The 14,004-nt window shown below is 35.1% G+C and overlaps 1 pseudogene; it reads left to right on the forward strand.

Annotated features, from left to right (window-relative positions):
• Positions 1–13,069, forward strand: part of LOC103659936 — a 74,295-nt pseudogene extending 61,226 nt beyond the window's left edge.
• Positions 13,070–14,004: the final 935 nt, after the last annotated feature.

The following is a 14,004-nucleotide window of genomic DNA, read 5'->3' on the forward strand; positions in this document are numbered from 1 at the left end:
TATATCCTGGAGTATTCAAGGAAATAGGATGCTAAAGAGTATTTGAAGAAATCATTATCCAAAGATTTCCTAATTTGATGGAAACTACAAACCCTCATATTAAAAATCTCTATCAATGCAGCCAGAATAAATTAAACATTCCACAGGAAAAAACAAAGAGAATACTTACAGCATTGAAAATGCAGGTCAAAAGACAGTGGAGCTGTCTTTTTTTAACTACTTAAATTTTAAACTATTTAAGAGAATTTTAAACTACTTAAAAGAAAAACAAACAAACAGAGCCCTGCCAATGTTGAATTCTATAGCTAGCAAAAGTATCTTTCAAACATGATGTTGAGATAAAGACTTTCAGACATGCATAAGGTGAAACAATCACTGGCAGACCTGAACTACAAGAAATGTTAGAGAATGCTCAGGAAAAGAAAAAGCCCGCTCAAATTGAAGTCTGAATCCACAGAAAGGATTAAGCTTGCTGAGAAAAAGTCACTCTGTGGGTAAACATAAATGACCTTTGTCATTTAAAAATTATCTTCAAAAAACAGGTAACTGTTAAAAACAAAAATATTAACAATATATTGTAAGATTTATAACATGTGGAAGCAAAATATGTCACAATAACACAAAAGGCAATAGAGGGAAACAACTGTACTGTTAGAACATAATATACAGTTCTAACAACATATGTGATATATTATTAGTTGAAAATAGAATGTGGTAAGTTAGTCATATACATGTAAAGTCTAATACAATCATTATTAGCTATAATGAAAAACCAACAAAGGAAGATGGCAGAAATATGAAAAAGAGAAAAAATAATATGTAGAATTAATGAAAAACAAAGTGGTAAATTTAAACTCAAGTGTATCAATAATTATATTAAATGTAAATTGTCTAAACACCCACTTAATGACAGAGACTTTCAGATTATATAAGAAAAGTAAGACAATAATATACTGCCTAAACATAATCCACTCTCAACATAAATATAGAAATTGATTATTTATATAATGATGACTTTGTGATGTAGCATCCTAATGCTAAACAAAGGAAAGCTGGAATGAGTATATTAATAATAGACAAAAAAACAAAACATACTGGCTGGTATAAAAAGGGAAATGTTATACTGATAAAGTGTCAATTCTTAATGATGGCATGACAATCCTACATATTTATATACCAAATTAAAGAGATCACAATGCATGAAACAAAAATTGATAGAACTGCAAGAAGAAACAGACTCATTCACAATGTTGGCCAGAGGTTTCAACATTCCTCTCTGTTTCTATTGCCAAGTACATGATTTTTAAGAACTATTTTGGGATGCCTGGGTGGTTCAGTTGGTTAAGTGTCTGCATTCAGCTCAGGTCATGATCCCAGGATCCTGAGATGGAGTCCCGCATTGGGCTCCCTGCTCAGCTGGGAGCGTGCTTGTCCCTTTCCCTCTGCCCTGCTTGTGCTGTCTCTCTCTCTCTCTCAAATAAAAAAAAAATAAAAAAATAAAAAAAATAAATAAATAAAATCTTTAAAAAATAAGTAAATAACTATTTCACAGGCCAAAAAAATATGAAATTATCTGTTACTAAAGTATGTATGTCTATACAATATCTATAACATTTGGTGATTATATTATATAAATCATCTATATTTTATTTATTGTTTTTCTCTGCCAAATTTAGAATAAGTACATTAAAATCTAAACATCTTATTCTAGTGATTTTTTAAATAAATTCCATCAGGTACATTCTAAATTATTAGAATCTTCATGTTTGCAATATTATGAACCGGTTGAGAAATAAGTAACAAGCCACCTGAAGCTAATATAGCACATTTATTACCAATGAAAGGCTAAGAGAGGAGTAGATCTTGGTGAGAAAATCAAATTAAGGTGTTAATAGAGCTGCACAGAACAGCAGTGCCAGGCTAGGCAGGATACTCCTTGACCAAAGTACAAACCTGTTCTTGGCGAAGAAAGCAGAATGTATGTTTTCTGTGAATAGGCAGAATCCAAGAGGCATAAAGCAGGAGCTAAACTGAGTGTGCCTGTTCTTTTGCCAAATTCACTAACTGGGCAAGCCACCACAACTTTCCTAAAACAGAATTAAGAAAATGGGCAGGAAGAGGATGGAAGTGTTGTACTGATAAGCTTCATCAACATGAAGGAAAACATTAACAATAAATGAGAAGTACTTATTTGAATGGATTTTCCAAAATGTCTACCATTAAATGACACTCAAAAGTGGAGTGCTTTTCCATTATCAAAATATTTTGAAATACGATAATTAGTATGGGGTTTAGCTGCATAACCCAGATCAGATTACCATACTCAATTTGTGTGTATTCAAGAAAATATTCTCAACATTTTTCTGAATATGTTCAAATTCATAATTTAAATAAAGTGCTGGGAACACCATCTAAAAATACAAGTGTCAGTTACAGATGTTTTATTTTTTCACATAGATATTCCAAAGGAGATACACATATTGAGTCAGTGGAATGTATTTTAAACAAATTTCTCCTGGGAATTTTTGAACAGTCTTTCTGTAAATAGAGCATGCTCTGAAAGGTGGTAATTTTAGTATATTAACCAGTAAAGTGTCTGTAGCATTTTGATGAAATTTAATTTGGAGTGTAATATGCATAATATCAGATGGATTCCCCCGGACACACAGAAAAGTATGGCACATCAAATTTCTTTTTTAACTAAACAAATTGGCAAATAGTGGGGCATCAACCTGTCTTGAAACCTGAGGTGAATATTGAAAAAATGAAAGGGAAACATGAGGAAAACCTTTGTCAAAATAAAAGCATCTTAGCATGAACATACTTTGAAAAAAATGAACTAAAGACAAAACCTAGGCTCCAAAGATTAACAGAAGGCCCTCGAGGATTGCCTTTTGAAAACTATCAGTTATTGGCATTTGTTCTCTTATTACTGTCTTCTGTGTCTTCCACAGTGGAGCAATGTCTGTTCTTTGAAACACTCAACCCACAGGATGTCCAATGCTTTATGTTTCCCCTGTTTTATCATGAAGTTCAGAAATGATATTTAACTATGTCAAGGGTCAAACTAAGCAGACAAAAAAATGCATGTCTGTTTTGCTGAAAATAATTGGACTAGAAAAAAGATAGAGATAGAAATGCACCAAGTGTTCAAAACTGATAAGACTAAATGGGAAACACAGTAAAAATCATAGAGAACAAAGAAAGTGAATGAGCTCTTTTAATGTGTGAGGAATAAAAAAACTGCCTGTGAACTACTTAAGGGTTAAGTTGAGGAAGTTAATGCATGCTAAACCTGATATACAGGGAATTGAAATCAGTCACTGACTTTATTATTCAATTGAGAAAAATAAAGAATCCTGCAATTAACTTTGTTTTTTTGCCATAGACCATACACACACACACACACACACACACACACGCACACACGGTATGTGTGTTCTCACACATTCATCTTTGTAGTTAAAATTGCCTTCTATAGCATCATTGGCTAATTACAGTTCATTAACCATTGGTATTACTTGGAAGAACAGAAATTATTAATATTTTCTGGCAATTTAATAAAATACTGGATTTTAAATCTACAGCAATATCAAAATATTATGGTAATATAATTCCTTTCAAAATGACCTTTCTATTAAAAATATAGAAATATGAAAACTGCCTTCTCTGAAAAATATTTCAGTGTGTTTATCTCCCTTAGGATAGCAATTGCAATTAGATAATGTGGTAATACCCACTGTTCCCCTTGACTGCACAGTGTAGATTGAGCAAAAAGTGTTTAGTCATTTCTTTTGCCTTCACAGGAAACTTCAAGCATGTTATATTTTGAAGCCAGACAAAAGTGGCTGAGGTTACACTCATTTGATTTTATTACTGAGAATTGAAACAATATGAGTTCTTGGAACCCAACATTAGATTGGATGACACTGTTGACCACCTGTCAAAGCTTTGATTATACTTGGAAATAGCCATCTTTGTAATAAAGTTAGGTTCTAGGCAAAGGAACTGCAAATTGCTTTTCAGTGCATTTCTTCTCAGACCTTTAAAGCTGCACAATAAATATAACTTCTGTCCATTTGATCATAAATTCAGTTTTGCCATTTGGACCATTATATTGTGCTTAATCATGGTCCAAATAATCATATATTGATCATTAATAATATTTAATACATTTTGTGGACCAAACCATGTCCCTCTGAAATTTGTATGTTGAAGCCCTAACTCTCAATATAAGTGTATTTGGAGATAGGGCCTTTAAAGAAGTAATTAAGGTTAAATGAAGTCATAAGGATGGGACCTAAACCGGTATGACTGGTGTCCTTGTAAGAAACACCAGAGATGCACATCCTTAGGGAAAAGGCCATGTGAACAGTGAAAAAATGGCCATCTTCAAGCCAGAGAGAGGCCAGTTTTGTTTCTTGAAGCTTCCCAGTCTGTGGTATTTTGTTATGGTGGCCCTAGTCAACTAATACAATATTACCTTATAGGTGCTCTTATCTGGATTAATGATTTAATTTTCACTATATCTGCATCAATAGATGTACTAAGTTTAAGCATCTCTATTGTATAGATAAGGAAAACAAGACAAAAACTTAAGTTTATCACCCTAGTACACACAGCTAGTAAATGCACTGGAATTGAACACATAGTTGGGACACTAGAACTCTTGAGATTCTATATCTGCCGCTGCTGTTCTATGCTGGTGTTCCCATCTCTGCATATCTTCCATCTCCAAGTGATGCTGAAATTCTCCCTTATACCCCTGTAGTTTTTTGGTCACAAGCTACCACCTGTTTCCTACTTCTCCTACTTCAAGAATAGCACCTTTTTTTTTCTCTTTTCATGTCTCACTATCCATCATGTAAGAGGTTAAATAACTTTTAACTTTTATTTTTTTAATTTTAAAATCATTTCAGACATACAGAAAGTTTCAAGAATAGTACAAAAATTCTAATATACTCTTCACTCGGATTCCCCCCACCCTTCCCCTTTGTTGTATTTGTAAGTTACTGATATTATATCTCTTCTTAAGTACCTCATTGAATACAACACACTGAACAACATTAGGAAATTGATACTAATTTGAAGACGTTATTCAGGTTTTGGCAACTGTCCCAATAATACCTTTCATGTCAAAAGAAAATCCTGGATCATGTACTGCATTAAGTCGTTGTGTCTTGAGTCTCTTTTATTTTGGGACATCAACTTTTTTTTGAAAATGGGACAGTAATTTTGCATAAAATGCATCTCTCTTTGGGTTGTTTGATGTGTCCAGATCAGGTATGGATATTTTGTCAGGAATACCACAGAAATGATGTTATACTCTTCTCAGTGCCTATGCCTGTTAGCATATGGTATTGCTAATGTTTCATTACTGGTTATGTTAAATTGATCACTTTATCAAGCTGCTCCTGTCATGTTTTTTTATTATCTTGTGAGGAGTTATATTGAGATGATATAAATATTTTGTGACATCTCAAGATGTCACTTAACGCTTTAATATCCATTTATAAATCTTGTCTAAATGAATGTTGATAGTTGCCAAATAGTGATTTTTTTGGATCTTTTCATTCCTTCCATATTTCATTACTTGACCCTCAACTGTACGAAAGGGCTTTTCATATAGATACAAATATATAAAATATTATTAAAAATGGTATTATAGTAGGCTGATATGTTTAGGAGGTTATAATATTTACTATCACTTAATTTGGCCATGGGAGCTCCTTTAGGTTGGTTTCTGCGTCCTTTTGTGTGTCTTAGTTTTGAGTACTTCCTTACATTCAGAAATAACAAGATTATTCAGATTCATCTTTTACTTTTCCTTCTCCAGCCTGGAATCAGGCAGTTCCCCAAAGAGTCCTAGTTTCTGCTACTGAAGAGAGACATTTAGAAAGCATGATCTAGCTGTGTGATCTCTTTGTGATCATTACTTGAGTGTTATTGCTTCTGTTGTCCCTCAGAGGGCATAACCAAGAACTGAGACCTCAAGAACTGTTTATCTTCAACAAATCCAATCATAAATTGAATTTTCCTTGCCACTATTCCATTTCAACCACTTTTTTTTAGGATCCCTTTTATTTCTTTACTTCATTTCATTTCATTATTTTAATTCATTTATTTTCTTAATACTTCTGCTTTTTTTTTTTTTTTTTAGGGTCTTTTTATAAGTTTTCATTCCAGCCTTTTCTTCCTTGACATCTGTCTTTATTTTGATGTAGATAAGATAAAACAGAGCCTGAATAGCAAGGTCTATTTGTGAAAGCATAGAACATGAAGAAATCACATGATTCCATCATGATTGAGGGCAGATAGATTTAAATGCAGGTATTTTGACACATAGTTAAGCATTTTCTCAGTATGCTTAAGGAAAAGCATTTCAAAACTCAGTGTTATAGGTTGAATAGCAAAAAAAGATGTTGGAATTCGAAACTGCAGTGCCTATGAATTGGCCTTATTTAGAAATAGGGTCTTTGGAGATGATCAAGTCGACATGTGTTCATAAGAGTGAGCTCTAATCCAATATGACTGTATCCCTAAAAAAGCATGGGGTGGGATTTGAACATAGAGACAGAGGGACATACACACACAGAACTCCATGGGAAGATGAAGGCAGAGGTCAGCATGATGCATGTCCAAGCCAAGGAACACCAAAGAGTGCATGCAGAGCACCAGAAACCAGGAGAGCGACATCAAACAGATTTTCCCTCACAGCCCTTAGTAGGAACCAGCCTTGCTAACTCCCTGATCTTGGAGTTCTTGCCTCCAGACTGTGAGAGAAAAACTTTCTTTTGGTTAAGCCACACAATTTTTAAAACTTTGTTATGGCAGTCCAGCAAACTAATAGAACTAAGAAGTAGGGTGTTATCAAATTTCCACATTATGCTATGTCTCTACATAGATCATAAATAGTTAAACATTTCCTTTCTTCTTAACCCATTTAAGAAAGAAGGGGGGGGGATGATGTAATTCATTATGCACTAAATGGTGCAGACCTTTAAAGTATCAACCATTAATTCCATGCATTAGAATAAAAACAAACTACACCGTAGGTTAAATAAGGGATTAGAATAGTAGGTCATTCTAAGAAAACAGAATATATTGTACTTGGGTAAAAATATCTATCTCTGGATTGAACAATTTCTATTAAGTAAGAAAGAAGGATTTTAATGACATAATGTAAGTGCTTGCCTAACTAAAGGGAAAAAGTTGGCAAGCAGAGGTTTCAGAGAGAAGTGCATACCTCGATTCTTTTGAAGGTATGTATTTCTAAATTTATTTTAGAATTTCATTTGGTTTAATTAAGTGAAAGGACTCTCTTGGCTCTCTGGGCATACAGGTGGGAATCAATGAAAGTTGTTCATCTTTTGGTTCTATGCATAAAATTTGCATGGTGAGGTTGCTTCTATATTTTAAAGATGAGCACTAAAAGTAGAAACTGCTGTACTTTATAAAGGGGAATCAAATTTCCTTAATTCCTTAGGGAATTTCTTTCCTATTGTTTTTCCCCCCAATTTTAATAAAATATACCACCCTTGGCTTCCAGAATTTAAATCATTCTTACGTTGAAAATAAAAAATCTTTTATTAAATTCACTTATAAAAATGAACCTTTATAATTTTATTGAGATCTTAGAAGTCCTAAAATAGCAATGAATTTGCTGAAAAAATTACCAAGGAATGGATTCAGAAAAGATGTGACATAGTTATTCACGAAAATTTCTTTCAGCATCGTTCTTAGTCATTTTATCTTGGTGAAAAGAATAGAAGGATTATTAGAAGGATTTAGTGTTTTAATTTTTTCATAAGAAAACCAAACTGAAGTTACTAAGCCATTATATGTTGTCTTTACAAGAGTAGCATAGTTATATATAAAGTGGTATATGTGAAATTCTTTGTTGAACTGTGAGGTGGTTTATAAGTATTAGCTGTGTGATTATTTTAACTAAACTAGTTACACTCAAGAAAACTCCACAGTCTCACCTATGACAAGTGTGTGTTGGTACTTTCTGGGATACTAAAGGATTTGCACAGTATTAAATACACAATTTCATTTTGGACCTCATGCTTCCCCATCTTCTATTCCCTTACTCAAGCCTAGACTTCTTTTTCTTAGTTGCCTACTAAATATCTATTATTCCATTGTTATGCAGCTCAAAATTGTACTCTTTTTTGAAGCTTTTTGTTACTTCCTCTCCCACCTCCCCAAAGAGAACAAGGTAGTCAGTAACCTGTTGGATCTTGCCTGTACCTTACTTTGTAATGTTTGTGTTGTAACCATCCATGAACATGTTTTTCTCCATTGATGAATGTGTGTTATTTTAGGATAAGAAATTTTATTCTGGTCATCTCTTTAATATTAAGATGTATCTTAGTGGTGCATGATACTCCACAGGAGAATGTTCATTGAGTGAATTAACAAAGTCATATTTTTGTTACATATTAGCTAAAGGTCATTGTACGTACCTCACCCATCCTTCAGTTTTATAATTCCTCATAGCTAGAAATATTCCCCTCTTAAGGGTTTCCCAGGATAGTTATAGTTTATGCTTATTACCCTGTCATCCTGTCTGGTTAGGCTTCTCCTGGGTGTATCATTTTTAAGGAACTTACTTGTTAATAGTTACTTTAAAGTTAAGTTGGATAGGTTGGGTGGACCTCCAGTTTGTATTTTCAGTGTAAACCGTGGTTTCATCCAGTTTAAGTCATCTTAGCTAGAAGCACTTGAGACATATTGCAGTGAATATTGTTCTCACTTTAACTGGTTATAATATCTGAAAATGAGCAGCAATAACTCATTTCTCTTTTTCTACCTTTTAGACAAAACAACCAACATTTCCCTTTCAAGAACAACATGCCCATAAAATGTTGTGCTCTCCAAGAGAGGCAAGTTGGGAAAGCTAACTTTTCTGTTGTGTAGGGAGAGGGAAGTGTTAGATGCTGTTGTGTCTGCTGGCCACTTGGTTTACCAGTATGGTGAAGTCAGCTGTTCCATGGCCTTCTATGGCCGGTGCTTGATTAGTTGAAAAGTCTATGAATACAGGGAGTGACTTATGATCAGGCTTGATGTAGTGGTTTAAACAATATTCCAGATCTTGGTTTCTCTCTGACCTTCTCTCAACTTCATTTCCAGTAAATTGCAACAATTACCCTCAGACTTTAGGGTAGCAAGATGGTTACAGCTCCTAAATTCTTAGTTTAAGAGAAAAAAGGTAATTTCTCATATAAATCCTCCAAATTTCTGAGACTTACTCTGAATAGATAGGTTTTGAACATTCACCATTTAATATGCTATTTGGCTTGGGTCATGTGTACCCCTCCTCTGGAACAATCCAGGGGAGAATTCCCATAGAAACTTAGTAAACTGACCTCAAATAATATCTAGAGGGAGAATGGATACAAGGTAGCCAATAAAAATATCCATGACACTGAGACCCTGAAATGTACTAGATGTTCTATAATTATTACTTTTCTTTTCTTTTTTTTTTTTTTTCCTTCATAAGCAAGGCCAATTGTGTAGGTCTGCTCCCAAAAATCTGTTCCCAAAATCAGTTTTAATCTTTCTCACTGAACTAGTTATACAGGTCAAATTCTCAGAGCAGTTTAATTCAAGATCTAAAGCCAGGCTTGTCCTATTCATTAGATCTAACATCCAGCTGTCCATAATGCCTTCTAGGGTTCCACAGGCATTATTTTTGGCTAAAAATAACAATGTACTACAGTGGACATTTGAAAAAAAGAACAGTGTGTTTTTTTACAGGATCTTTGGAAGTTTATTTTTAAAGAAAACCTGGCATATTTCATCATGTATTAAGTAAATATTGAAATGAGAATTTGTTAAAAGATTAAGTAGGGTAATTGGTTGGAAAAGAGGGGAAATAAAAATACTAGATGATCAGATAGTGTCTTATTTTACCCAAGAATGGCAGATAGATGACTGATTAAAAAATGGAAGAAGCTTATTACCTATAATGGTTCTGCCTTTCTGGAGAGAGATTTGATTGAGAATAATAACCTGAGGCCAAAGGTCTGCTGACCCCTAAGTCAGGGCCTGATTTCAAGTTAGAGAATACAGGAGAGTTCACTGGGAAACAATGTGAAAATGCTACTGGTTATCTTTCCATGGTTTCCTTTTTCTCTACTTTTTTTTTTTTTCTTTTTTAATCTTTGGAGAAACATTTGTAGTCCTGCTGCCTGTAAAAGTGATGTTTGAATGTATTCTGCAAAAGTTGCAAAGCTGGTAACTCATAAAATATTCCTGAGGTTCGCAAGTTTCACAAGATGAAAGGTTCACACATCTCTAACAAGTAACTAAAAAGGATACTGGTGTTGTGGGCACCAGCACAGCAGTCTGAAGGCCCCTGCTGGATCCTGGACAGGAGCTTGAATTCTTATCAAGGACCCTGGAAGATAATATCCCCACCACGGTTATCCTTCATGGGCGTGCTTCCGCTTCATCTCCCTTACTACAGAATAATTGAAAATATGAATAAAACTGCTCTGTTATTTCTTCCTTTAAAAATAGGATTAAAATTTTACTACGAAGAGGATTTTCAGATTTATATTTAGCTCTTTTTGCTCTAGCTTGAAAAGCAGTTTTCTCCCTTCTGCCAGCACTTGTAACCAAGGAGAATGATTACCACATGCCGATGTCACTGATTGGTTGGAATGGAAAGCGGCGCAGATTGGCTTGGAGGCCTGGCCGATCACTCTGTCCTCTAATCTTGGTTTACTTCTGCCAGATGTCATTAGAGAGCAGTCGTATCCGTTTTGACTGACAGCATAGCTAACAAGTAGGATGGATGCCAGTATATTGGTTTTTGTGGGGACATACACACACATATAATAGACAAACCTTATTGTCTATAAGTTTTATATACAAGTATATATCAATACGTTTTAGACAACTAAATATTTAGCCAACTAAACAGCCAACTGCTGTTGAGAATTCTGTTTTCTAGTCTTAATCTTACAAACTACTGTGCAGTAGTGTCGTAGGGAAAGGATGTATAGGGGAAAAACAGCAACGACTACTACAAAACCTGCTATCTAATGAATAGGCATTAAGATTTATGGTATAAAGCTTTAGAGAACTTACAAATAATTACAGCCCCCGCAGATAATAAATAAAATCCTTAGTAATTAAGCAGACTGTATCTTCATTTACAGAACGCACAGAAGCTCTCTTGTCTTCGCATAAATAATCTTTGTGATTAACTGAAGGTTTCAATTCCCTTTTGAAAATGTACTGACTGAAGTACCATGACTACTAAGCACCTCTCTTCTGCTCCACACCTTTTGGACCTCCTCCTTCTCCTGATGAAACTATTGCTAGATATTACAGATGAGGTCTTAGGATGTCTTTTTCAAAGATGGAACACAAATCAGCAAACTACAGAAAAGGGTTTCCTTCCATCATACAGTGTTGCATATGTTTTAACTTGAAAAAAAAAATTAAGGTAGACATACATTTGTTTATGCTTCCTGCTTTAAACTACTTCAATTAACTGACCAAATAATTCTCAATCAAGTAAGATAAGATGGTTCCTATTATAGAAATAATATGAATTTGGCATAAAACATCTCTTTTTAAGTATAACATGGTAATGGCGCTGAAAATTATATTTTGATCTCAGTATTTTAAACATGTGTCTTTAATTCCTCTAAATCAGAATTTTTCTTACTCAGAAACTAAATATAAAGAAAATTCCAAGTGCAAATAATAACAGGGGAGGAGAGACTGACTTTATATTTGCCAAGATTTTGGAGGCATGTTAAAATTACCTACAACTCTTGGTGTCATATATAAAAATCCATTGTCTATCCTAAAGTCACATATAATAAATGATAAACCTTATCGAAGCCAATTGACTCAAATGATGATATTCTCCCCAGAATTTGGAAAATTCTGCTATTAAAGATTAATTCCATTGTTTTGTAAGTCTTTCTGTTATGAATGAGAAATAAATGAATCCGAGCTTCGATGTTGGTGAACAGATGAAAGCTTCTGGAGCGTGGTGTGCCAGGAAGGGCATAGAACCCCCACTCCCCACCTCTCCATACCTTGGGATATGCCTGTCTTCCATTTGTCTGCACTTGAGTTGAATACTTCATAGTAAACTGACAAATGGTTCTTCAGATACTATATACTCTGCCTGGCATGTTGGTTTGAGTATGGGTATCTCAAAAGAAACCTCAGCTCTCACCCGTTAATAAGGTCTGTGGCTCTGTTTTCCAGTCCATTGTGAACCGATACCAGGAAGTTTGTATTTCAGATGCTGAAGCTGTATTGTATGGAGGAGCCGAAAACATGAACTGGGTTCCCTACTGTGTCAGAAACACGTGTTCTATAACCAAGTTTGGAAATGCTCTCAAGCTGGAAGCGTCTTCGTGAGCAACATTAACAGATGAACGTGTCCAATTTCCCATGGGAATTACTGCAGAGAATTTTGCTGCAAAACATAAAGGTAGCAGAGAAGGATGTAACAAATATGCCCTGTAATCACAGCAGAGGTGGAGAGCTGCCAATAATGCTGGTTACTTTAATAATGAGATGTTACCTACTGAGGTGAAGACAGAGAAAGGGATACAGGCGGTGCAAGTAGATGATCCTGCTGGGCTCCAGACAAGCCTGGAACAGTCAAATAAACTTCCTCCAGTATTCACGAAAGAAGGGACGGCCACTTCAGGGAGTGCACTGGCAATATCTGGCACCTTCAAAGCTAGTGAAGTTGCTGGCAAAGAAGCATAACGTCACACCACTGGCAAGAATTATGGGCTATTTTATGTCTGGATGTGATCCCTCATCATGGATATTGGGCTTGTCTCTACTGTCAATGAGGCAGTAAATAAAACAAGACTGAATCTTAAGGAGATGGAAATGGTAGAGGTGAATGAAACTTTTGATCTCTAGTACTTAACAGTGGAGAAGATCTTGACCCAAGTAAGACCAATGTGAATGGAGGAGCCATTGCTTTGAGTGAGCCATTGAGAGGATCCAGATATAGATTATTGCATGTCTGGTTCATGAATTAAGATGTGGTAGTGGAAAATATGCTTCCAGATGAGCTTGCTTTGGAGGGGTGGCCAGGGTATGACACTCCTCATTCAGACAGAGCACAGCCTGAGGAGAATAAGGATCCTGCCAAGGGCCTCTGGTGCTTTACTTGGCCAGGCCACATAAAAACAGATAAAGATGTATTTATCATAATAAGTGCACAGGCCAGAAATAAGGTTTCTCAAATTTGCACCAATGAAATATGCATTTCTGAACTAAAATATAATTGTAGAAGGCCTTAAAAGAAATTGTATCCTTGTATAACCACTATGCATGGTTTAGATAATATGATTAGAAAGAAATTGAATAAATTTTGCCTTAACTTCCAAAACTAAGTAAAAACATAAATAAATCAATAAATATCTCCATGAAGAATTCTCAAAATTTTATATGATTTTTTTTTTTTTACACTTTGTATTTTACTATGTAACCTTCTGTTAACATTCTTTAGTAGAAGCTAGTGAGAAACAGCAAACACCAGGCATATTGAACCTGGCTTGGTACTTTCAGCCAGGCCTTAGTGATGCTAGAAGCTTACCTAGCCTCACAGGTTTTTGGGTCTCCTGTTGAACCCAAATTTTTTCACAGAACCTGAAAATTAGATAAGACCACTCTGTAACCGTGATGGATAAAAACACAAATGAGGCCACTCTGTAATCATGTGTGAGGTTAGACAAAGCATTGTCTAGGCAGCAACATACCAAATATAACCCTTCCCCAGTTAATATGAGCAACTGCTGTTTCTTTCTTTTCTTTTCATTTTTTCTTTTTTTTTTTTTTTAAAGATTTGATTTATTTATTCATGAGAGAGAGAGAGGCAGAGGCAGAGGGAGAAGCAGGCTTCCTGCGGAGCAGGGAGCCCAGCACGGGACTCAGTGCCAGGATCCTGGGATCGTGACCTGAGCCGAAAGCAGATGCTTCACCTACTGAGCCATCCACATGTCT

This window comes from Ursus maritimus, unplaced genomic scaffold (genome assembly GCF_017311325.1).
Source record: "Ursus maritimus isolate PB19 unplaced genomic scaffold, ASM1731132v1 scaffold_1, whole genome shotgun sequence".
Lineage (NCBI taxonomy): Eukaryota > Metazoa > Chordata > Mammalia > Carnivora > Ursidae > Ursus > Ursus maritimus.